Source organism: Suncus etruscus, chromosome 17 (assembly GCF_024139225.1).
Source record: "Suncus etruscus isolate mSunEtr1 chromosome 17, mSunEtr1.pri.cur, whole genome shotgun sequence".
NCBI classification, from domain to species: domain Eukaryota; kingdom Metazoa; phylum Chordata; class Mammalia; order Eulipotyphla; family Soricidae; genus Suncus; species Suncus etruscus.
This window is the reverse complement of record NC_064864.1, coordinates 4,034,652-4,061,152: the sequence shown is the minus strand read 5'-3', so window position 1 is coordinate 4,061,152 and position 26,501 is coordinate 4,034,652.

The following is a 26,501-nucleotide window of genomic DNA, read 5'->3' as shown; positions in this document are numbered from 1 at the left end:
GATGCTATATACTATGTGGTTTTAAAAATATTTTCTTCATGAAATTTCAATGCATTTTCATGCTAATATGTTTTCTTATGCTGTGCATTTTTATTTGTGTATTGTTTTATACACATATCTTATATATTTTTATTTGATCCTCCTTTATTCAGTAATTCACAAAATTCAAATGATTGACATTCCACATTAAGACTGAAAGTAGTTGATAATTTGTGATTATTCAGTTTCTCAGTTTCCTCTATTATAAAAGGGATATAATAAATAGAACACATGAAGTCACCATCATTAAAATTCCAGCATTGCATTATGGTCCCCTGGGCACTGCTAGAAGTAACCCTGAAAACTACTAGGTGTGGCACAAAAGTCAACGAATAAATAAGTGGTATTAAAATAATAGTACTTGATGCTTTATAGATTATTGCATAAATTTTATTTCTTGTCACCATGATTTTATTTATGCCCAATATATATGTTAAAGAGAAAGAATATTTTCTACCTTATACTATTCAAATAAAGAAAAGATGTGTAGAAAGATAGAACAGTGGATAAGGCACTTATTTTGCATATGACCCACAGAGGTTCAGGAAAGAAAGGAGGGAAGAAAGGGAGATAGGGAGGGAGGAAGGGAAGAAGAGACGAAGGGAGGAAGGACAAAAGGAAGGAAGATGAAAAAGTTAATGATAAACACCAAAATGTTTAGAAGTAATCATATTTATTCAATGTTTACTATGTGGGTGATGCTACAAATTAAGAGGAAAAAGGTTTTAGAAACATAAACTTTAAATTTTGTTAAAATATATTATAAGTTCTGTATGAATAAAATGAATTTAGAAATATAAATTAAAATGTATGATCATTTTGTAAATATTAATTTACATGATTGGCAAAAGAAAATTAAATTTGAGGAATAGACATTAGCTTAATCAGAAATAGTAAGAAATGGGCCTTTTTCCATTTTGTAGACTCACATATCAACCTGAAATGCATACACTCATCTCTTTCTTGTCATCCCTCTATCCGATCAATGTTTTGATAAATAAAACTATTTTATTTTCCCAGAAAGAAATAGTTAGAAATAAAAAATAAATCTAGTGAATGCTATAAAAATTGTTAGGTAATACTGAAAGAAATTCAATGTAGAAATTTATAATGTGGGCCCGGAGAGATAGCACAGCAGCGTTTGCCTTGCAAGCAGCCGATCCAGGACCAAAGGTGGTTGGTTCGAATCTCGGTGTCCCATATGGTCCCCCGTGCCTGCCAGGAGCTATTTCTGAGCAGATAGCCAGGAAGTAACCCCTGAGCACTGCCAGGTGTGGCCCAAAAACCAAAAAAATAAAAAGTAATTTATAATGTAGATAAATAAAAATATGATATTTTACATACATTAGTTGTCCCTGAATGAATCAATGTGCTCCCATAAATATCCCAGAAGAACTGTGGTAATTATTAATTTGGTGAACTGATCAAAATGTATGAATATATAAATAATAAGAATAAGTTAAGTTAGCATATGACAATGGTACCTTTTCACAGAAATTAGTTACTTCTGACCCTATTCTTTTTCAGGAAGCAGCATATCAGGCATGCTCCTCTCAGCTGTTGTTTCTTATCTGAATTATCCAACTCTGAACTTGTTTGTACTTCCTTTTTATAATTTTTTATCTAGAAGTAAGTTGTGTTGTGGTCCCTTCTTTAAACATAACAAATTCTGCTTACTTAAAATAAATACTAGATATTACATTTGACTTTAGTACATTCATTTTACCATGGATGCATTAAAATAATGTTTCTACTCCTCAAGAGAATGAAACTGGACAGTACCCACTGTGGTGCAGTTGGAATTGTGACCCAAGATTCTTGTCAGAAAATTATTTTGAAATTTAACAATGGGTGAGATTGGTGACTGGGGGAGACTAAGGGGACCTGTTGGCTTTGTGTGTTTCTCTTCTCTTGTCTCCTGAAGCTCTCCTGAGAGGGCCAGGAAGGGCCCCATTAAAAACTGTTTAGAGGCCCCAGGAGAGCATGGCCACTCCACTTCGCTTCTCGGCCATGCATTCTTTCTAACTAATGAACCCCACCATAACACGCAGAAAAAAGTCACACTACAAGCGTGACAACCGGGAAACCTAGCAGGCAAACAACATATACAGAGAATGAAGATGATAGCTGTGATGACCCAAAAAATACCAACCATCTTATTAATCTCTCAGATAAGGAGTTTAGAATAGAAATATAGAGGATCCTCATGGAAATCAAAGAAAACATAGCTCTAGTTGAACAGAAAACAGACAGAAATCAGGAAACTCCAAACTGAAATAACAGATCTGAAACTTAACAATGGTAAAAACATGCCCAATAATAAAATACATAATTGACCCTAAAACAGAGTTCTGTTGAAGATTCAAGTTCATCAACATTTTACCAATTTTTTAAAGAAAATTTAAAGATATAATCACTAAGTTACTGTGGGTTTTTACAGTGCTTAATATCAATTATTGTAATGAACTACCTTGATTCAGTCTATATTCCTTAATATGGAATTTTCTTAATGAGTCATTTTAGACTAACTCAACCAACTTTATCTTTTTAAATTAATTTAAAATAGAAATGTAATTTCCATGATATGTTAACCTAGATGCCAGTTTCTCTGATGAGGGTATTTTTATAGTTAAAATTATTTCCCAGTTCTGAACTGATGAGATAGCATGGAGGTAAGGCGTTGGCCTGGCATGCAGAAGGACGGTGGTTTGAATTGCAGCATCCTATATGGTCTCCCGAGCCTGCCAGCAGCGATTTCTGAGCATAGCGCTAGGAGTAACCCCTGAGCACTGCTGGGTGTGACCTAAAAACCAAAAAAGTATAAAAAAATAAAAACAATATATTTCAGTTCTATAAATCACAATCTTTTGGTGGGGAAACAGTTTACAGTCCTTATTGTCATATTTCTTTCAGCACCAATAAGGTTATTTTTTTGCTTTATTATGAACTTTATCTGACATACATCAGCTTTATATCTATATAACACTGTGTTTCAAATAACTTTTCATTAAAACATTATGACATATAGTAGAAGTTAAATTATAGAAGTATCTTAACCATGAAATATTTACTCAGAAATATATTCTTACAAACTTAGAAAAACTCAAAATAAACATTTCTCCTATACTAAAGATGATTAATACTATATGTCAAAATATAAGGCAAAAATTATAAAGTTAAGAAAATTATTCTAAGTGAAAATTCAAAGAAAGGATACAATGGAATAGCTATAAAATTAATGTTTCCAATTTATAGAGGCATGAAAAAATTGATGAAAATATCTTATTTTTCAACATAACTAAGTGTAATTTACTTTTAATTTAATGACAGAATTTATGGTCAATTTTCTAAACAATTACTGCACTTAATATGTGATTGACAGGAATTTTTCTTCTGCTAAATTAAAATTAACATGCATTTTAGCTCCATTGATTATACATTTGGGAAAGAAGACTTTTTAACAGTCTTATTTTTATCTGTTTTTCTTTTTTAAACCATAGGAGCATTGTAATTAAACAAGAACTGAACAATATCTTATTGATGCTATTTTGTCTCAGAGATATGTGAGGATGAATAATGGAATTTTGTAATGACTATTTGGGGAGTCTGTTATGATGTAGAATTTTAAGTTTCACTTTTATGTTCATAAATTTAATATTTATTTAAGTTAACCTCTTTGGTACCAAGAGTTTTATGAATGATTAATGAGATTAAAATATAGAGTATGTTGATCTTTTATACATACATTTTCTTCATGCATTATTTTATTTTTCCAAAATAGAGAAAGAAGACGAAATTTTCAGTTAATTTAGTTCACTAACAAGTATATGGCTCCATATAAAAGTTAGTTTCATCCTTGAATGTACCTGTCAATGTTATTAACACATTTTCTAATTTACTTTTTAATTAATAGATTTTGGTAGGAGACTAAATGCAGGATACATCAGAGATGTAACATGACAAATTTAGAGCTCGAAAAAGATGTGATGATGAGTTTAAGTGCAATTAATACTGTCATAGTTCAATGTACTTTACCTTACTCATAATTTAGAATTCACATAAATTGTTTTTTTTTGGTATTTAAGGCTTTTTATATATTACTATGACAATTTTTATAAAACAACAAAGGTTTTAGTATGTCCAGAAATTATTACACTGATAGCATAATGAATTAAGATAAAAATATAATATATTTTACACAGCTCCAAACCTGTGTGAAACAAATTGTATACATCAAAAGTGTTGTGAAGACAAATCTGACAGTCTCAACATTTATCTTCTTTTTCCTCATTCTCAGAAAGTGTCATATATAGGTCAGAATTTATGGTTCTACATATGTATTAACACTTACATATGATATCATTCTGATATTCATTGATGATGATTAATCCAAATAATCCTTTTCTGATTTGCATTTGAGCTTGCCTGACCTGGTTAACTTTTTCTACAGGATAATAAATAAATCAGATACTTAAATAATCTATAATTTAAAGTACATAATCTCAAATACTAGACATTCTTTTCCTTATTACAGAGAACTGAGGATCTCATACATGTAAGTCATGTGTTTTACTGCTAGTTATTTACAAATTATTATAATTATTTTATATCCAGGAATATGTTTCATGCATTGGCTATTTCTTGTACTTTACTTTTCCAGTGTCTGGAAAAAACTTTAGTTAGCAATTGCTGCTTACTTTTGAAACTCTGGTTTTAAAAACCATAGATTGAATCTGTCCCTGAAATCTAATTATATTAGATTGTAGCTACCAAATGTAATGACTCTCTTTAGTATTTATATTGTCCCATTTCACAAACAATAGCTAATCAAACAAAAATGTCCTTTCTATCTCTAGTAAGTAATTTTATGTCAGTCCTTAATTTTATCTCTGTATTATGTAAACTTGGCTAAAGTTATGTATACACACCAGAGTTCCTTCCTATGCATACTTTAACCAAAATTTAACATCACCTATTTTTTATTTTTGGAGTAGTCCTTTAATGAATTAATTATTTAATTTAATGAATTAATCCTATTAATGAATATGAGTAAGGAATGCCTAATAAATTGTTTATTTTGGATAATTTCCATCATTTCCTATTATCATTCATAATCAGTAAATACAGATATGTAAATTATGTTGAACTCTATTGTGGGTTCATTAGTATGATAAATCTTCTAAGAAGCTTATTTTTCTCCCCTATTGTCAGTTTGAGATATTCTAAACTACTAATAAATTTATAAATATATAGACTGTACTAAAATGTTATATTTCCTATTTACTTTATAGAATTATCAGCTATGTCTTACCAACTCATTTTAGTGTGATTTATTTTGAAATTTTACTTTGTGACCCTTTCTCCAGACTTTTAACCGTCAACATTTCACTGTGTATGTTCAGCATAGTTCTACTAAATGTGATTATTTGTAAACATGGGAAAATAACCAGAGATAATTTATGCCTATTTACAACTATTCAGAGTTTGAGAGGTAAGAATCTCTTATGATCTACATAAAACTTTGAAACTCAGGCTTCATACCAGGACAGAGACTCAAGGTAAAGTAATAAAGATGAAAGGTGGCATTATTAGGATATATCCTTTAGAGTTACTGCTCTAAATATTGTACATATTTACTAGTTTTTTATTTTATACTATAATCCACTTCAGTAAAGGAATTTTGTGAGTCACAATGGTTAGAGCCAAATTGTCTGCTCTTAATTCCTGGTCTCAATAAATACTTATGACACAGGGGACTGATACATTTGCCTTGCAAATGCCCAATCTAGATAGATTCCTCAGGATTCCATATGGTCCCCTTCAGGAATGAGCCTTGAGCTCCAATCCAGAAATTAGTTCTGAACATGACAGGTGTGTCCCCAGCTGGTGAATTTATTGATTATTTGGGCGGGACTACACCCAACAATACTCAAGATTTTCTACTGGTTCTATGCTCAAACATCATTGCAGGCAAGTTCAAGGGACCAAATGTAGTGCTGAGACCAAAACTGGCTCTTCTATGTGTAAGATCCACTGTACTAACTCTTTAGACATCCTCCAATTTACTTTTTCTTCTTGCTGAATGATCTCCCTAAAGGTGGTATATATAATAAGAAGACAAGAGAAGCAAGGGAGAAGCAAGGGGGTCAAAGAAGGATACCCAGTTTTCCCTAGACTTTAAAATATTATAAGTAAAGGTTAGTGAAGGAAAGAATTCAAAGAGGACAGTAAGAAGTGGACAAAAGGTAACAGGGACAGAGGAAGGGGTCCCAAGCAAAATAATGATATAGAAGTGTAGTACATCTATCTATAGAAACTTAAAGCAAATAACACTGAAATCAAAATTAAAACAGTCAAACTTAAAATGTTCCTACTAAAAATGGAGGCAGGCTGGGGAGACTGATATGAGAATTGGTTCTGAAATACTGTATTCAAACACTGTATACAAATTATGAGTAACTTTATATCATTGTGCCTTAATGAAACATTTATTGGAAAATTAAGTAAAAATAAATTAAAGGAAAAATTTCAAAATGTTTATTCTCCTTAAACACAACTTTAAATTGTTAAGCCTTTTTGATGCCTATCGGAAACTTTGCACTAGCATGAAAGGCTTTTCAATATCACGACTTAAAATACAGCACACAATTAACACTGCTTTATCATTATTACTTCTTGTCCCTAGTAGTATTTTATGCCTCTGAAGTCAGTTCCTTTGGTTTAGTATTTCCAAAGTATAATATTCTAGATCTGAGTGAGAGAAGGTTGTTTGTTTGTTTTTTTTTTTCTGTATAGAATGGTGGGAAGGGAACTAACTATAAGACTTGGTGCTTTCAATTCCATTTGCACTTCCAGAGCAATTAAGTACTAATTACTCTTGTACTTTTCTGTCTTTTTCTTTTCAAATAAGGCCTTTACTGCACTGTGTGGGTTTCGGAATCATTTACTTTGCATCATGTCCACAACCAGAGTGCAGTTACTATCCCTTCATCACAATCCTTCGACCCATTCTTTTCTTCATTTGGAACCTAACTTTTGTAATTGGAGTCTTAAATACGTTTTCAACAAATACTGTTTATTCCTCTAGTGTATTTATAGTTCCCATGATCAAAATGACCTGAAATGTTTTTGTCCTTCTGTGAGAATTCTTTCAGAAATTCTTAGTTATTTCCTTTTGATAAAAATCAAGTTTCTATAGTATCTAACTTATCTGAATCTCTGACTCAATGTTTTCAATAAAAATGTAGCTAATATTTACTAATTATAGCCATATACTAATATATGGTGATTATTTTATTTCTACTAAAATTTATTGTAGAAGTACCACTTCCTTGCATTCTAACCACCAAAAACTATGTACTCTAAGGTGTAATAATATCTCTCAATTCTCTTCTAAGGACATATATAGTTTATTAAATTATTTAACTTTTCAGTTAAGGTGTTTTTTTATTGTCCCTCAGTAAATTTCTTCACTTGCATTTTTATATTTTACCTCATTTGATTAGAATCAGAAACTTAATATTAGACTATTTAACCAGAACCTAAGCATTATAAACATTTGCCTAATAATAAAGAAGGAAAATACACCTGTAGATCCAAACGATAGATTCAAATAAGATCTTGTAGAAAGGAATTATCTACTTTTAAAATAGATGAAATGTGCTAAACGTGAATAAAAGAGTAAAAGGAGGGGATGAAGGCTTAGATAAAAAATATGAAAATTGAAATACAGAGTGGAGATTTTGCTGATACCTGGTTGTAAGTATCCAAGTGTGCAGCCAAGAACCATCAGTATAGAGGGGCATGGTTAGTGGGATATGATAAAACCCACTTGGGTTCTTTAGAGAATACACAAGATTCCTGAAGTTGATATTGGGACATGCAGCAAATAACTATAAGCAAGTCATTCCAGTGAAGTCTCTATTAAAAAAATTAATTATTCTTTTCTATTTCTAAGTAAAAGGAAAAATCTGTCTTGACTAATTCCTTCCAATGAAAAATCCCCAGAGGGAATTTTCACGGATTTGTAAAGCATCTGGTATAATTGCTAAAATAATTTCTTCATAGTTCTACCTAAACTGAATGGAGTAAGGTCTATGGAAGATTTTTAAAGCAATACTCTTGGGGCTAGAGGGATGGTAAAACATATTAAGTATTTGATTTGTATTCAGATAATTAGGATTGGATTTCTAGTCCACTGAGGTCCATGAGGACCAGTTTTTGAGCACAGAATCAGAAGTAGGCACAAAACACCATCAGTTTTGCCCTCTCTACACCTACTCAAACTTTTTATACTAAAGTATAAATATGAAGACAATTGGGTTGAAGAGTCTCATAAAGACTGGCACATTTTGCATTGGTCATATATTCTACATGATCTTACCAGTGGAGGAAAAATGGGGCTTAGCAATGAAATAAGTAATTTTTCTCATGTAATTTCTGTGAAGAAAAATAAAAAACAGGAATAATTTTACTACATAATATTGTGATAATAGTAAAGTATAAAAACCATTAACAAATCATGAAGAACAATAATGTTAAATTTAGGAATTGCATATAAACTACCAACTGTGGAAATATTAGGAAATGCTGACTTTTTTCCAGTATTTGCAAGATGGGGACAAGAATTCATATAGAGATACAAAAACCATTTGTCTAAATCTTGAAAAGTAAATCATGCCTAGAAAATATTTATTAAATATTATTCAAACTTCAGCTGTCAAAAAATGGGACTTCACAACAATATTGAGATCCAGATGTGAATTTACAAATCTGGACTCCTATGAATACTCAGTAGAAAATGATGGCATAGTATTAAAAGTCTCTGAGCTACTCATTATCAACTGAATGGAGCCTTTCCAGAACCATGGATTTCCCTTTCTATGTGGCCTCACTGCCATTTTCAGAAAACCAACAATTGGCCACACAGCATGCTTTAGATTGTCCACATAATTGATTCAAGATCATTTAATAGCAAACTAAATGTATGGATTATACTAAGCTTGCTTGAGAGTCCAGAGAACATGGGGTCTAGTCCTAAGATGGCTAGATCCACAAGAGTCCTTTGTGAAACATTGTTCTGAGCAGAATTGATCCTCTTTCTTGAAACTTGAATCAGGTTCAAGCAAATGTTCTGCATAAAGTTAAATAGTTTGTTCTCTACAAAACAGAAATAAATTCTGCTAGATGGACAAACAGTCCAGAGGGAAAAGGCAATGATTTTGTTTCAGAAGTTGGAATGGCATGAGGAAGTATGGGAGATGAAGAGAATAATTTATTTTGAAAGAATTAACCTGGAAAACTGCCCCACATTATCAACTTTAGTGCACAAGCAGTGGTCTGAAGTTTCTGGAAGGAAACAAGGACTCTGATGTTAGACATATATAAATTCTTACTGCACTTCAGATAAAGGATTTGACATATGAAGATGGGTAAAGAGTTGAAGGGTCTTGACTAAGACTATGTCAAAAGTCTTATTTTAGGAATTTCATTTATGGTAATATTCGGGAGAGGAGATCATGGTGACATTTTTCTCCATTCTCTTTTAATTACCAGTATTATTATACTCATATGTTTTCTCTTTTTCTAAGCGCTGTAAAATAGCAAAAATATTTCAGCATTTATATTTCCGTTGGTAGCACTCATTAAATTTATTCTTTTGTGATCTCTTCCTCCCAGAAACCTTTGCACTGATCCATTTTACCTTTAACCTCTCACTGAGTCTAGTTTTAAGGGGGACTTAGGCTACTATTGTGGGTTCATCAACATTCTAGGGATAATAGATGCTCTCTTAATCTTTATCAACTTTTATCTATCATTTCTAAGAAAGCAGTTTTATGTTATGGAGAATTAACAAAAGTGTTCTTCTATGTGATGAGAAAAGATGAGTTTCAGAAAAAAAATAAAATCCTAAAGAAATTTAAAGGTAGTTTGGATAAAGAGTACCTGAAATGGTTGTTTTAGATTCAACTGCTTTATGACTTGAATTCTGTTGAAAACTCAAATATTTTTTGGATATATATTCAACAAAAGGGAAGTCAATAAATGAAGACAAGTTACATTTCATTTGCTAATGAAAAACTAAGCAATATCATTATGGAAAAATAAATGAGCATTGTCTTTATGTAAAGAAAAACATATAGAAGTTGTTCCTATTGGGGAGGCATGAAAATTTAGTCTTGCAGTAAGCTTATATGGTCCATGAAACTCACATAATCTAAGCATTCTCTCTGTTACTCAACTGTCTCTGACTAGAGGCAGAACAATTCAAAATTTCTGAGGTCCAGGCATGCTGGGGGGCATGTAAGTTATGCAAGAGGTGCTGGTTGGAGCATGAAATTCAGGAACTTAAACTCAAGGTCTTTTGCCTCTCTTTTCTTCCCAATCCCTACCTAAACCTTCCTCTTATAGCTTTTTCTGAATATCATTTATTTATTTATTTATTTATTTATTGTAGATTGGGAATATACCTAATTAGACTAGGACTTACTCCTAGATCTTTGCTCATTACTCATTCTTGACTGTGTTTAGGGAATTATATGTAGTGTCAATGATTTAACTTTGATTTTTTTATGGCAAGAAATATTTTTATTTGTTTGTTTATTTACTTACTTATTATTGTTTTTGGGCAACACCTGGTGACACTCAGGGATTACTTCTGGCTCTGTGCTCAGAAATCGCTTCTGGCTGGGAGATCATATGGGACGCTGAGGATCAAACCAAGGTCCATCCTAGGTCAGCCCTGTGAAAAGGCAAACGCCCTACCACTGCACCACCACTCCGGCCCCAAACAAGCAATATTCTAACCCTGAACTATCTCACTAGCCCCTCTGAATATAAGTTAAGTAGAATAGTAAAGACTTCTGTAAAGTGTTAACTTCCTTATGCTAGAATGATTTTATCTTTAATAAATGCTGTGTAATATTTTCTCATTTTCATTTGTGCCCAATTTCTCTGATTTCTCATACCTCCTGCTCTTACTCTTCCAGTGTGTCTACACAATTAGCTTTTTTGGACTCACATCCTTGATGTATTACCTTGATTCTAAGATAAAAACTGACCAGTGGCTTATAAAATGAGAGATATTAGCTTTTATCACTGATCATGCTAGTTATAAGGGTTCCAATTTAACTGGTCCTATAGGTTAAACCCAATTTTTTTTGGCCACACCCGTTTGATGCTCAGGGGTTACTCCTGGCTAAGTGTTCAGAAATTGCCCCTGGCTTGGGGGGAGGGCCATATGGGATGGGGGGGGATCGAACCGCGGTCCTTCCTTGGCTAGTGCTTGCAAGGCAGTCACCTTACCTCTAGCACCACCTCACCGGCCCCTAAACCCAAATTTTAAAACAGGATCAACATGATTAAAATAAATTAAATAAACAACTTCCCTTTCAAAATGATTTTTAGAGTAAATATCTGGTAAAGGGACACATTTCAGAAGAAAATAACAGGCACATAAAATGGGAAGAAGGAAGCTTTCTAGAAAATGAGAGGCATTTCACAAGATTATAATCTCAGAATACAGCTACATGTTTCTAATATGTAAAGTATGATTGTAAAAATAAGATTAATTCACTTTCTCTATTAACATAAACCTAAATACACAAATGACTCGCACCTGAAGAGACAAAGCAGATTCTATTTAGAGCATTATGATCATATTAGCTAATTGATGAAAACTGCTAAATGAGTGGTACTTACATTATCTCATAAGAACAGCTGATATTCTACTATATTAAGCTATTGCCATTTGAAAATTAAACATAATGCAGCCATCTCTAGATACATGAGGAAATCTATATCTATAATTTACATAAATTCCTTCCCTGAAAAATGTTGGACTATATTAAGAGCACAAGATTCTACAGGGAATAACAAAAAAAAAATCTGTAGTCATATTAGACTTGCAACTTGAGAAATCTTCTGAGACTCTGAGACAAGCTGAGTGGGCAACTCCGTGATGATCATAGAATATCTCTGGGGACATTGACCTAATAAAAACTGAGTAATGTTGAAAGTTATTAAACTCAGTTATTAGAGTTGAATGGCTTTCTCTCACTCTGCTAGTTTTTGTATGGACAGAATCTTCTTAAGTGTACTCCTGACCTCTTTTTATATCATCACTAAATGTGTTAAGTGACTCGTATTTAGTAACTTTACCAAGTTCTCACAGCAAGAAGGGTTCTATTCTTCTCCTTCCAAATAAAGCATTCCTTACGGTTTATTGTTGTTCTAGGTATTTCCCTGTCACTGAAAAAATTGCTGTCTCAGAACATCAAAATTTGTCCTGGGAAATGTAATATCATGTCCATTTAAGGAATTGTACTTAAATTATTCTACTTATGGAATTGTATTTGAACTTGTCTACTTGTATGAAGTACACAAAATCACATTTTGTTAACTGAGAATTGTTATACTTTTTATAACAATTATTGAATCATTTTTGTTATACTTTTACTTTCATAGATATCCTTTATTTTATTTCTCAAATAAAGTACTGAAGGGAAAAGAGAATAAAAAATATGCTTACTTTGCTCACTGGGTTCAATCCCCAGTATCCATGGATTAATCTCTGAGGATTACAGGGCAGAGTCCAAATCCCACTAAAGAAATACAAATAAAAATTCATTCAAGAGACTAAAAGTGAAATGCAAAACTATTAATGAACCTTCTATAAAATAGATAAAATAAAATATTGAATGTAGTGAAGATCTTTGTTTCATTATCTGCTTGTTTGTGTTTTGTATACGCAATGGTATATTAAGGAACCGCTCCCTTCTTTTTGCTTATTCTTCTTTCCTGGCAGTACTCTGAGTAACATTAGAACAGGTGATGGAACACCACCAAAAATGGGAAACAAAGATAAATAGATGCACTGTATGTATAAAACGATGAATTTAGCACAATTACAACTGAAAAAAAATAAGAAAAGTTCTTAGCTAAGTTAGCACATATTTAGACTGTAATATGGTAAAATCATCAGAGTTTATTTAAAAATTTGGAATTCAGAATTAATAAACAAATATATACTAAATATATGTGACTATAATCACTTGTGATGATCAAAAATGAAAAAAACAAGACGGTGTTAAATTATTCATGGTTAACTACAAAGTAAGTTGCTGGATAATATTCCATTTTATATTTCAATAAAGCAGGGGTCTCAAACTCGCAGACCGCGGGCTGTTTGAGGCCCTCCGTACAACATTTTGTGGCCCACTGCTGGCCTTCAAATATCGCAGTATTCGTGATTATTCGTTTACTGAATAATCACAATAAAAATCGCATTAATAAGAAAAAAATCGCATTAAACATTCGCATACCCCAAGCAGTTCCGTTCGGGGTATGCAAATGTTAATGCGATTTTTTGCTATTTGTTTCTTACTAATGCGATTTTTTATTGCGAATATTCGGTAAGCAAATAATCGCAAATACTTTGCGCCTAGAACAGAAGGCTTTTCCGCTGCTCCTGCCCACTGTCCCCCTTTTTTTGTGTGTGTGTGAAATCCCTTATGCAGCCCTACCTCACACAACTTTGTCTCCTGCGGCTCCCAGGTAAATTGAGTTTGAGACCCCTGCAATAAAGTCTTTTAGTATTAACTAGAGTATTTTTAAGGGATGTGTATCTGGCACTTATTTTATTGTGGTAATATAACTAATAGCATATGAAAAAATAATATTTTAATACTTTCAAAAAGTTTCAATGATAGTTTTATACAGTTTAATTACAATGTGCAAATAATAGTTTAATATATTAAGGTGAGTTTATGAAAAGATAAAACAAATATCTTTTGAGACCCTTTATATTGAAGGATTAATTTTTCATTGTTTGATTTTGTTTTATTTTCTTTATACTTTAAAATAATGAAAAAGTTATACTACTTCTGCACCACTAATAAGTCAGATACATTATATGATATTTATGCAAACTTTGAATACTGTATGATAAGAGTCATTATTAAATTTGTCTAGTGAATAATTAAAATTGGAAGTTGAGATTTAAGTAGAAAATTGGGAAGAATTAATAGGAAATAAAAGGAATAGATCATGCCATTTTGTGTGTTTACTATATTCACAAAATGTTAAAATGTGTTTATGAAGTCTGTATATAATGAAAACACTTGAAGAATTAGATTCTGGGGCAGAGATAGTCTAATGGTTAGAATCCTCATGTCTTGCATGCAGACATGAATCAAATCCCCACCATCACAAATGGAGCAGAGCCACGGATAACTCCTAAGCATAGCTCAACATAGAATCAGAAACAACAACAAAAGTATGAGCTCAAGAACATAGTGAGAGAATGACACTTTAATATTTAAGCACTAAAACAGTTAGGGTGGTGGGGTGAAAGAAGGTAGGAGTTTGGCTTTTTTTTTTTTTATTATTGTTCCCACCTAGCCTTGAGGAAGTATCTCTGAAAAACCACCCCCGAGCCTGCATTTAATCCATCAAAACCCGAAGTCTGCAGTTCACCAAGATGTGAAATGGGTTCTTCCCCAGCTTCCTATTTTTTGGGGGGGTGGGGGTTTGGTTTTGGGACCCACCCGGTGATGCTCAAGGATTACTCCTGGCTATGTGCTCAGAAATCACTCCTAGCTTGGGGACCATATGATACGTGGGGGGATCCCTCTCCTTCCTAGGCAAGCACGGAGAAGGCAGATACCTTACCACTTGTGCCACCAATCTGGTCCCTAAAATAAATCTTGCTTTGTCAGAAAACTGTGTATTCAGATAAATAGTTATTTGACAGCTAGACAAATAGTCAAGTGGTTATCCCACCTCTAACTAATTACCTCTAAGTAATTTGTATTTTCATTTGCAGAAATTATCTTTTTAAGGAGGAAAAATATAGAATTGTCCTTTAGTTTCTATAGTTTTAAGACTAAAATTTCCATTTGGCTTTAAAAATATGTCAAATATGTCAAAAATATTTCAAAAATATGTCAAATACAGGCAGGGAGATGAGGGAGAGTGGGAATATTGGTGATGGGAGTGTTGCACTAGTGAAGGGGGGGGGTGATCTTTATGACTGAAACCTAACTACAATCATTTTTGTAACCAAGGTACTTAAATAAAGATAATATTAAAAGATATGTGATTAAATTCAATAAAGTACCCTGACATCAGATGGCTAACTTATATTTAATAGTGTTTTGTTAATTATTTATGTCTTCTCTTCCCGTTAATACTGATGTATTCATCTTCATTCCTTGATCCAAAAATCTAGGCAAAGCAATCATATTAATAGGACCTGGACTTAAAAATATTATTGAAATGTTAAAATAAGGGGAGATTGGTAGAATTCTATAAACTAGAGGTTGGAAGTGACCTAGAGGGCAGCTAATTTCACTGGCTGCCTCATGAATTGATGCTTTCTAAAGGAGTCAGATGTGGCTGGGCAGTTTCTGCTTGAACACCTCCAGAGGAAGGAAACTCAGTCATGATACAATTAGACTTTTCAATATTTTTAGAGACCACAGTTAGAAAGCACTTTATATCTTTAAGATGTATTTTGTAACTCACAACTAGACGTGCCATATTTTTAAAATGTCCTTTTCTTTTCACAGCTTCAAAATTGGAATAAAAGGGTACATCACGAGGCTATACTGAAAGAAAATAATATTTGGTCCTAAAGATAGATGGCATTTGGCATTACCCACTTTTAAGACTGATTTTTTAAACCTTTTTCTAAAGGCAATATGGTGAGCTAGTGACCTGTAAATGTATATACCTATATTTTTAAACCAGCTAATCTCATAAATAACTTGTCAGAGCAAAAATAGGACATTGTGAACATTTAAGAAAAACATATTACCTGTAGAATATAATTATAGTCCCATGTGGGCTTTTATAAATGTATTTTCCAGGTCAATAATTATTGTGCATCATTGTTTCTATATCTATATTTAAGTAAGAAGGGTATAAAATCATACGTATATTTAGTTTTGAGTTATTTCTTGAATATTATTTAAACTTCACCCCAAGCAGCTTTTGGCAATGGAGAAACCTATTTAACTATTAGCAGAAGACAAGAAACTCTTAGATAACAAAGCATTTTATTACTTACAGTACAGTAAAAAGTATGAACTTTATGTTTGCATGATTTTTGTTTTATTATTTTTTCAGCCCTGTGCCCCATGTGTGCCCCATTGTGGTGATGTGAGATACTCCAAATCAATTCCATAAGATTGAATCATAAGTGAAAGTCTCCAAAAAAATGGAAACTTAAAAATTTTTACAGTAGACTACAGGGCAAGTTTTGACCTTAAAGGAGGTTTTATCTCCACCAATTAAGACTGTTGCTTGAACAAATATCTTTGAAAAGACATTTCAAAATGCATTGTTTCAATTGTACAGTAATGTGCCAACATTGTAAGCCTCGGCTGCCATGTTCAGAGAGATGAAAGAGTAGAATATATGCATTCTATTTTTTTTTTGTATTTTTTTATTTAATCACCGTGCTTACAAAAATTTCATACTGAGGTTTTAGTTAAAGAATGTATTCCACCCTTCACCAGTGTAAACTTCCCACTACCAATATCTTCCCATTTCCCTTCCCTACCCCAGACCCTACCTGTCTCTCAGGCAGGCAATCTGTCTCTTTCCCTCATTGTCATTGTCATGGTAGTTGTCAATGTGGTTTGTGGTCTAGCTGCACTCACCGCTCTTTGTGGCAAGCTTCATGTCATAAGCTGGTCTTCATAGGATTCAGCTCTATTGTCTCTGGATATTGTTGTCATACTGTCTTTTCCTTTTCTTATATTACATAGATGAGTGAGGCTATTCTATGTCTATCCTTCTTCCTCTGCATCATTTCACTCAGTATAATACTCTCCATGTATACTTTTGTATAGGCAAATTTTATGATTTCATTTTTCCTAATAGCTGAATAGTATTCCATTGAGTAAATGCATGCACCACAGTTTCTTTTGCCACTCATCTATTGTCTGGCATCTGGGTTATTTTCAGATTCTGGCTATTGTCAATAGCGCTGTGAAAAACTTAGGGGTGCAGAGGGCATACTCTTTGGGGTGACTTTGCTGGATCATTAGGGAATGCAGTTTCCAAATTTTTGAGGAATAGTCACATTGTTTTCCAGAAAGGTTGGTCTAGACAGCATTCCCACCAGCAGTAAGAAAGAATTCCTTTCTCCCCACATGCCAGCCTGCACTGTTGTTTTCTTTTTTTTAATTTATGATGTAGAGTTCTCTGTGAGTAAGATGATACATCATTTTTGTTTTGATATACATTTCCCTGGTGATTAGTGATTTAGAACATTTATTCCGGTTTTTTTTTTTTTTTTGGCCACCTGCATTTCTCCTTTAAGGAGAAATTTCTTCTCCCTATTTTTTGATGAGGATAGATGTTCTTTTCTTGTTAAGGTCTGTTAGAAACTTGTATATCTTGAATATTAGCCCCTTATCAGATGGGTTTTTGTGAAAGTCTGAAATCAATCCTTGTCACACAAAATAAATGGAGAAAGAGAGAAAAGAAAAAAGCCAATGAGAAAGAAAGAGAAATAGAGAAGGGGGAAGGGAGAATGAAGGGGGAGAGCAGAAGGGGGAAGCAGGTTCTAGATGAGACTGGGCAGGGAGGGAAGGGAAGAGAAGAAGGGAAAGTAAGAGAATGGAAGCAGAGGGAAGGAAAGGAAAGGGAAACATAGGAAAGGGAAAGGAAGGGAAAGAAAGTGAAAGAAAGAAAAGGGAAGGGGGAAGAAAATGGAAGATAAGTAAGGAAAAGTAAAGGGGAGGGGAGGGAAGAAAATGGAAGAGAAGAAAAGAAAAGGGAAGAAAATTAAAGGAAAGGGAAGGGAATTGGAGGGAAGAAAGTGAAAAGAATGGAAGGGAAGGAAAGAAAAGAAAGGAGAAGTGAATGAAAGGAAAGGGGAGGAAAGAGAATAAAAGGAATGGAAAGGGGAGGGAAGGGGAGGAAAACACATGAAAAAAAAAAGGGTAGGGAAGGGAAGGAAGAGAAGGGAATGAAAGGAAATGGAAGGGAAATGAATTAAAGAAAATGAAATAGAAGGGGAGGGAGGAAGGAGAATAGAAGGAAAGGAAAGGATTGAGAAGAAAAGGGAAGGGAAGAGAAGGAAAATAAAATGAAGGGAAGGGGAAAAAAGGAAGGCAAGGGAAGGGAAGGGAAGGAAAGGAATGGACAGGAATTGAAGGGAAGGTGAGTGGAAGGAAGAAAAGAGGGAAGGGAAGGGGAGGGAAGGGAAAGGAAATGAAAGGGAGAAAAGGGAAAGAATGGAAGTGGAAAAGGGAAAAGGAGGGGAGGGAAGGGAAGGGAAAGGAAAGGAAAGGAGAAAGGGGAAGGGGTAAGTGAGGGAATAGAAGGGAAAAGGAGCGAAGGAAAGGGAAGGGAACAAAAGGGATGGAGAGAGGAGTGACGGGAAGGCAAGGCAAGGGAAGGGGACAGAAGGGGAGGGAAGTGGAGGGAAGGGAAGGAAAAAGAAGAGAAGGGAAGTGATGGGGAATGAAGGGGTGTAAAAGGAATGGAGAGGGAAGAGAAAGGAAGGGGACAGGGAGAAAAGGAAGAGGCGGAAATCGAAGGAAATGGGATGGATGGGAAGGAAAAGGAAGGGATGGGAAGAGAAGGGAAGGGGAATGAATGGAAAGGGAGAGAAGGAAATGTGAGGGAATGAAAGGAAAGGGAAGCAGAGGGAAAGGAAGGTGAGGGAAGGGAAGTGAGGGAAGGGAAAAGAAAGAGATGGGAATGGTAGGGAAGGAGAGTAAAGGAAATGTGAGGGAACGAAAGGAAAGGGAAGAGGATGGAATGGAAAGAAAGGGAACGGAAGTAAAGGGAAGGGAAGGGGAAAGAAGGGTAGGAAGGCAAGCGGAAAGGGAGAGAAAGGGTGGGAAGGGGAGGGAATGAGGGAATGGTAGGACATTGGAAGGGACGGCAAGGTAAGGGGAGAAAGGAATGAAAAGTAAAGTTAAAGGGAGAGAATGGAAGGGAAGGGGAGGAGAGAGGAGGAAAGAAAAATGAAGGGGAGGGAAGGGAATGTTAGAGAAGTGAAGAGGAAGGGAGGGATGAGAATGGGAGGGAAGGAAGGGGAATGAATGGACAGGGAGGAAAGGAAATGAGTTGGAAGGGAAGGAAAGGGAAGGGGATGAGAGGGAAGGAAAGGGAAGGGGAGGCAAGAGAAGGGGAAAGAAGGGTAATTAAGGAAAAGGGAAGGAAGTGAAGGGGAGGGGAGGGAATGAGAGAAGGGCAGGACAATGGAAGGGAAGGCAAGGTAAGTGGAGGAAGGAAGGGGAGGGAAGGAAAGATAAAGGAAGGAAAGGGAGGGAAGGGAAGGAAAACAAAGGGAAAGGGAGGGAAGAAGAGGGAAGGGAAAGGAAGGGAAGGGAACAGGAGGGAAGGTAAGGGAGGGAAGGAAGGAGAGAGAAGGGAAGAAAGGGGAGTGAAGGGAGGAAGGGGAGAGAAGGGAAGGAAGGGGAGAGAAGGAGAGGGAAGGGAAGGGGAGGGAATATTAGTCCATGAATGGCATATGGGAACATTAGTAACAAATGAGTTCCTTGCACTATATTACATTTCCCTAAATTCAAAGGCATATTTATTGTGACTAGATTGTACCATTTTTCCTTCTGAAAATATAGAAGTCTCTGCTCAGTGTATCCCAGAGGACCCAGAGAGTCAGAGTAGCTCCAGCACTAGTGGGCCCAAGTGGTATCACATCATATTAACTTGGAGTTAAAGTTACCCTATGTCACTCAAATATAATCTAGTTTCTTTAATTTCAAGACTCTTATTTATTTTACTATATAATTACTTTCTTAATGAGTGAGGTTATCATTCAGCTTAGGGACTCTAAATCATTATGAATAATAACTGAATAATATGATTGTACACTTATTGTCAAATGTACCTAAACAGTATAGTGCATATCAGAGTGTATAAATGCCTTAATCTAGATTCATTTATCAAATAACCAAATTACTCCTGGAAATGATATTTTCACTTACATGATAAAGGGTATATACATGTTAATAATAAGATATAGGTATAGGGGATGCTATACCATCAATATGTGGCAGGATATTGAATATGCCTCTAGAATCCTTCAGATGTTAATATAAGTAGTCACTATCAAACTATTTTAGTATGCTGAGTCCATTAAAAACATTCACCTTTCCAACAATATTATTCATATGACAAGTAGTCATAATTACATTGGTTACAGGATTAAACATGTATGCCCAAATAACATATTTTGAAATATGACATATTTCTTCACATGTAATATTTTTTTCTAAATTTGTATACTGTTATATATTATATAGAAGGCATATATATAAAGTTTAAGTTGACACCAGCTATTAATTCAAAATAAAGACATACTTCCAATTTCTGCTTCCTTTAAACCTATCTCTTTGATATGTAAAATCTCACCTGGACAACTCTACTATCATCCTCTCCAGTGAATTTTATTTTGGGAAATTTAAGAAAAGACACTCTGCTTTGGCACACTGAGAGACCATGAGAAGAAGCCACTGACTCCATGACTCTCCCTGACTGGCTTGATTTATTAACTCTTCACTGCTACAGCTTCACGACATGTCTGCCTGAAGTGATTTCACAACTCAAGGATTAATTTTACATAAACATATGTAATACATTTATTCCTAAATTAATGTGTAAATGTATGCTAATAGACACACTACATATATTTCACTTTTGACTATTTTAATTTTGAAGAATTGATTATTTCTGATCTTTACTACACTGTACCTCATATCTTATTTCATAAGATTTTTAACTAATCATGTTAACATAGCTAAAATTCCATCTAAATAGAGAATTGCTTTTAAGTAAAGCCATTTATAGCTATTACCATTGCTGATGTGTAAAGAAGAATTACAAAGAAATGCTCAGTGAACTTCAAATCTAGAATATTAAACTAGTGCTAAAATGAGTTTAGAATCTTTGGAAGCAATATAATCCTACAAAGTCACTAAGTGTAATTCTCCCAGCTGGAAATTAATGTATACCTCTGTAATTTGTTCTTTGAATCTCCATGGGCTATCTTCTACCTGGATGAAGAAGTTTTGCTTATGAATCAGAGAATTACTTATAATTAGAATAAGATTTAATGGGAGTAGGGTGTATATTATAAGAATGCAAGAATTCAGTTCAATTTTCAGTAGAAGGAGAGGCTATGAGTCACCAAAACAAAATGTTGGACACTCAGCTAGAAGAGCTGCGGTGTTGGAAGTTCTTAGTTCTATTTGCAATGTCAGCTTCTTGAGAAGAGAAGTGTTGTTTCTCTGGGCATAACACAGGAGGATGAGGAAAAACCTACAGCTATGCCATAAGTATGGAGTCTAAAGCATCTAAGAAGGTTTAGTTCATTCCATATTTTTTAGAACAATTTCTTTATCAATAAGGTATATTTTTATATTGATACATATACTGGGCCCATTTTATAACTTGCATTTTTGTAAATATATCAATGTTGAAGATCTTTATTTAAAGTTTATTTAAAGTTTCTCTATTTTCTAATGTGAACTAATGCATACTCTTATGTGTATGATTCATATCTCAAATTTTATTTATATGTATAGGGGAGATAACTAGAGGAAAGAGTGAGACAGAAGAGGCAGAGATTGAAATATTGAGAAAGGTTTTTTTATAAAATTCCAAGAAAATAGGGAAACATTTTTAAAACTGGTAAAGCTTAAAAAATATCTGCAGATTCACTGATATAAGTATTTGGACCCAGAATACATTTATAAGTAAACAAATAAATAAGCAAAAGCTTCAGAGTTTGAGGCTATTAATCACATTACATACTTATAATACCATTAAATAATAGATTAATTAATTTTTAATTTGGAAATATAATGACCAATTTTAGTTTCCAATATTCTTTTCAGCATACATTACCAGGGTCTTCCACTTTCTTCTATCCTTCTACCTGCACCAATGTGCAGATTTTACCTCGCTGTAAATTATAAACAAACTAGAATGAACCGGGATAATACACCTTTTGTCAAAGAACTCAGTGTCTAGGGGAAAGAGATGGGTAAACCACATATCAAGGAGAAGATAACAACATTTTACTCTGAAAATAAAAAATGAAAAAGGAGTGAAAAAAATCACTTTCTCAAGAAGACAGTTCACTGAGAAACTTACATCTTAGTATCAGTGTAAGTAAATTATATCTTTCAAGCTATAATGTTTTAGGTCTTAAGAATATTGGAGTAGTGGTGACATTTTTATATGTCAACCAGGTGAAAAATAATGACAGGAACTTCTCATCCTCTCAAGTTTTTTCTGCTCTTAATCTAAGATTAATTAATAAGATTAAATAACTTATTATTTAATTTAAGCATTATATAAGTAAGCGTAACACTTTCTGTAGCTCACAGCACCTTAATTACTTTTCCCATAAGGTAATCCTGTTTGGAAGAGTCTACTCTGGGCATATGGAAAGGAGCTTATTAACTAATTTCAGGGTTCTGATTCCACATCCAATTTTTTCTGTATCCTGCAGTGTTAAAGTTTCAATCTTAAATTCCTACTGAGATAGTTTCATAAACACAATAAAACATTTCAAGAAATAATTAGAATTTCAAACCATAGGGAAGGGGACACAACAGAAATCATATTTTGCTAACTAGTGTGGTTTGAATTTAACAGATTTATAACTTTATTCAGATAAATGTTACATTTTGAACCAGTGACTTGACATTCTTTATTTCTTTCATCTTATCCCATCATAGCACGATCACAGACCATCATCCATGGTCCCCCAAGCACTGCCAGGAGTTATCCCTAAGTACAGAGCTAGGAGTAAAGTCTGGCCCAAAAAACAAAAACAAGCAATATATATAATGTATAATAAATAATAATATATCACATATAATATATTATATCATAATATATTATAATATACTTTTAATTACATATTATTTTATATATATTATAAAATATATGTGTATATAACTTACTAAATTATTCATCATTAGGCACTTTGTGTCCTTACATTTACTAATTACTTAAACACTTCTTTTTGAATATTTTTTTCCTGGAAGACTGGAGACATAGGAGAGTGAGTAGGAAAATTTTCTTGCATAAAGATAACCCAAATTTTCCCTTACTACCTGCATGACTCCTCAAGTTCATCAGAAGTGTACCTTTACACAGCGCCAGAAGTAACGCTTCAATACTATCTAGAGTGGCCCTAAAACAAAAACAAGCCAAAATATAGAAAAAAATCAATTTTCTCAATTTAAGTGCTTTTCCTTCTATTCCTCACTATTTCATTAAATGTGTTCATCCTGTTTTCCATTCTTCTAGAAACTTGTTCTAAAATTAACGATTTCATATGAATAATGCAAAGTAAATTATTCTCCATAATAGTTAATAATAAGTCATTATTGTTACAATTTTCCAGTAACATGTAATACTTTTACATTTGGCACACCTCCCTGATAATTATTATGGGCTTGGGATCCACTGTCAGTGATATTTGAACTAGTAGTGAATGTTAGACATAGGTTGCTCCTCAAAAGTGGCCTTAGGGTTCACTAGAACTATCATAAGCAGGAGACTGCAATATCACACAAACTCAGGGTCTTGCACGTGTTAGACATGGACACTACAGATCCGTGTCATATTCTTGGGACAAAATGAATTTTTTTCCTTTGGGAGGGTCTTGTTCCAAAGAACTTCTCAGGCAGTCCAGGGATATGCCAATAATTCTCAATAAATTGGTTCACTGGCTCAGTGCAGATGTCTTTAATGTCAGAACTTACCTGGGGCCACTGTTAGCCTCTACCAGTAACAAACAATGGTGCTCAGTTGCTTCAAGACTCTACCTATGATTTAGAATGGGACCCATGTGGACCAAAAATAAAATTAAGGCATGTACCTCAATATCCATACTATTTTTTCAGTCTCTCACATATTTATATTTTTGAAAATATCTTTTGGGGGAGGGTTTGTCCATACCCAGTAGTGCTCAGGATTACACCTGGCTTTGCATTCAGGGCTCAAGGCTGGAAATCTAGGGGGAACACATGTGATGCCAAGGATTAAACCTGGGTCAACTGAGTGCAGAATGAGTGCCCTACTAACTTAACAATTGTTTAATCCTCTGACTTTTCCATAAGATCTTACCTGATCTTAAATTTCTATCTCAAGTAAAGTTTCTTAACTGTATTTTCTTATTACAGATAACCATAACTTGGTTCTAAGTGTGTGAAAGTTTATATTACTGATGTATATCCTCACTTTATACATCAAGTACACTTTCTGTGGATAAACGTTTCCACTGCACAATATTACTCTCTCACCACTATATATTTCAGAAAAAAATGATAAACAGCATTAACTTTTTTATTGTTACTTGTTCACAGGACTATAAAAATAACCTTAAGTTATTTATTAAAAAATCCCTATAAAATTGACATTTTTTGTAACTCATGTACGTATACCTAGCATGATGGTTTGAATATGAGTAGCTCTTAAAGATTTAAATATAGATATGCACATCTTTGTTTAAGTTTGGTTTGGGATTTTTGGTGCTTTTTGGTTTGAGACTACAGGGCTTACTCATGTGTTCTTAAGGGATCACATCTGTGGAATAGGAGGAAACTATTGTCAGGATTTAAACATGGGTTGGCCTTGGACAAAGCATATGCCCTACCTGCTGTACTATTGTTCTGGAAATATAAGTCTAGATATTGAAAAAAACTCATACTTTTTATAGAAAACACATCAAAGAGCATAAAGTCATAAGTTACACATGACAACTAAGAAGGGGAAGTTTTAGATAATTTATGCATAAATCTATGTTTAGTAAAATTTATCTCTTTCCATTGTCCTCTTTTTATTTCTGTGGTGTTTATAAGCCATTTCAAGTGTCAGTCCTGAGGTAGCTTAATGATTCCATATTTGAGAATTTACTGTACATATGACAGAGCAGAATGCCATTCTTCCAGGTAAAATTAAAGTTTTCTGAATAGACAAATTGCTAATGGCATTTCTAAGAGCCCATTGCACTATTTTGTGGCCTTTTCTTTTTTTTTTTCCAAATCTAAGCTAGCTCTTTATTTCAGTTTTAGCTCATTGACTTGGCAATTTGTAGTTAAGAAGGATTTCATTGGAAGGAAATTCAATTTTGAAATTCCAGTATGGGAACAATTTAATAGAATCATTGTATTATGTTCAATTCTTAATAGTGATATTAAACTTAATAAAGTATTTTCTAGTTGTTAGTATCCTAAAAGAGGAAAAGGAGCTTTTTCAGAGTATTTTAAAAATTTTATTGTAATATTTGAAACATAATAACCCTAATGCAAATTAAAGTTAGACAATTGTACAAATAGTATTTCCTAATAATTTTATAATATGTATATGTATAGTTTTGCCTTTAAACTATTGTTAGAGTTTTTTATGCACATTGTATTTTCTTACTTAATAAATATAATATTATAAGCATTTAGTTGTAAGCCATTATATGGTTTTTCTTGTGTTTGAGAATAATACCATTAAGGTCCTTGCATATAATTATTCCTCCCCAAAAAAGAAGTGAAAGTCTGAAAAAAATAGAAGCAAAACTCAAGAAAAATTTGCTAATTTTTAGAAAATGTATAAAAGTAAAACTAATAGAAGTATCCACACTATAAAATGATCTTTATGATTCTGCTTCACTTGTCTTTGAGGGAACTTAAAGAACACTAAATAATACTGAAAATAGACAACTAGTTATCAATAGACTTTATATTAAATCTAAGGTCTAAATAACTCTAAGCATAACATTATTTTGCGCAAAGTCAGAGAGATAGCACAAGGCTTAAGGTGCTTGTCTTACATTCAACTGATCTGAAGTTGTCCTATGACACCATGTATGGTCGGTCTCCCAAGAACCACCCCAGAAGTGATTCCTTAGCACAGTGACAGATGTAAGACTTGAACACCTCAGGATATAGTTCAAGTACCACATTACCCCCAGTTCCACAAGGAAGTATAAAACTAACAAGGAGGAGCTAGAGCGATGGTGCAGCAGTAGGGTGTTTGCCTTGCACTCTGCTGACCTGGGACTGATGGCGGTTCAATCCCCCAGCATCCATATGGTCCCCCAAGCCATGGTCATTTCTGAGAGCATAGACAGGAGTAACCCCTTAAGGTCATTGAGTGTGCCCCTACCAAATAAAAACAGGAAACAAAGAAAAAAGCTAACAAGTAAAAAAACACAATGAAACCGTTGGTTATTGCTATATTTACAGAGAAAAGCTGTGTTGAAAAGCCTGCAATATCTTGCAGTTAGATAAAAGAATTAGGAAATCATTAACAGAAAGATCAGAAGACAAAACTAAACAAAATAGAGTTAAAATTTTTCCCATGAGATAAATAGAAGAATCCAATCAAACGGCAAACCAATATGTGCCAGTCTGTTTTGATCTTTTGAATCACATGCTTTCAGAAATTACCAGGTATAAGTCCTTAAT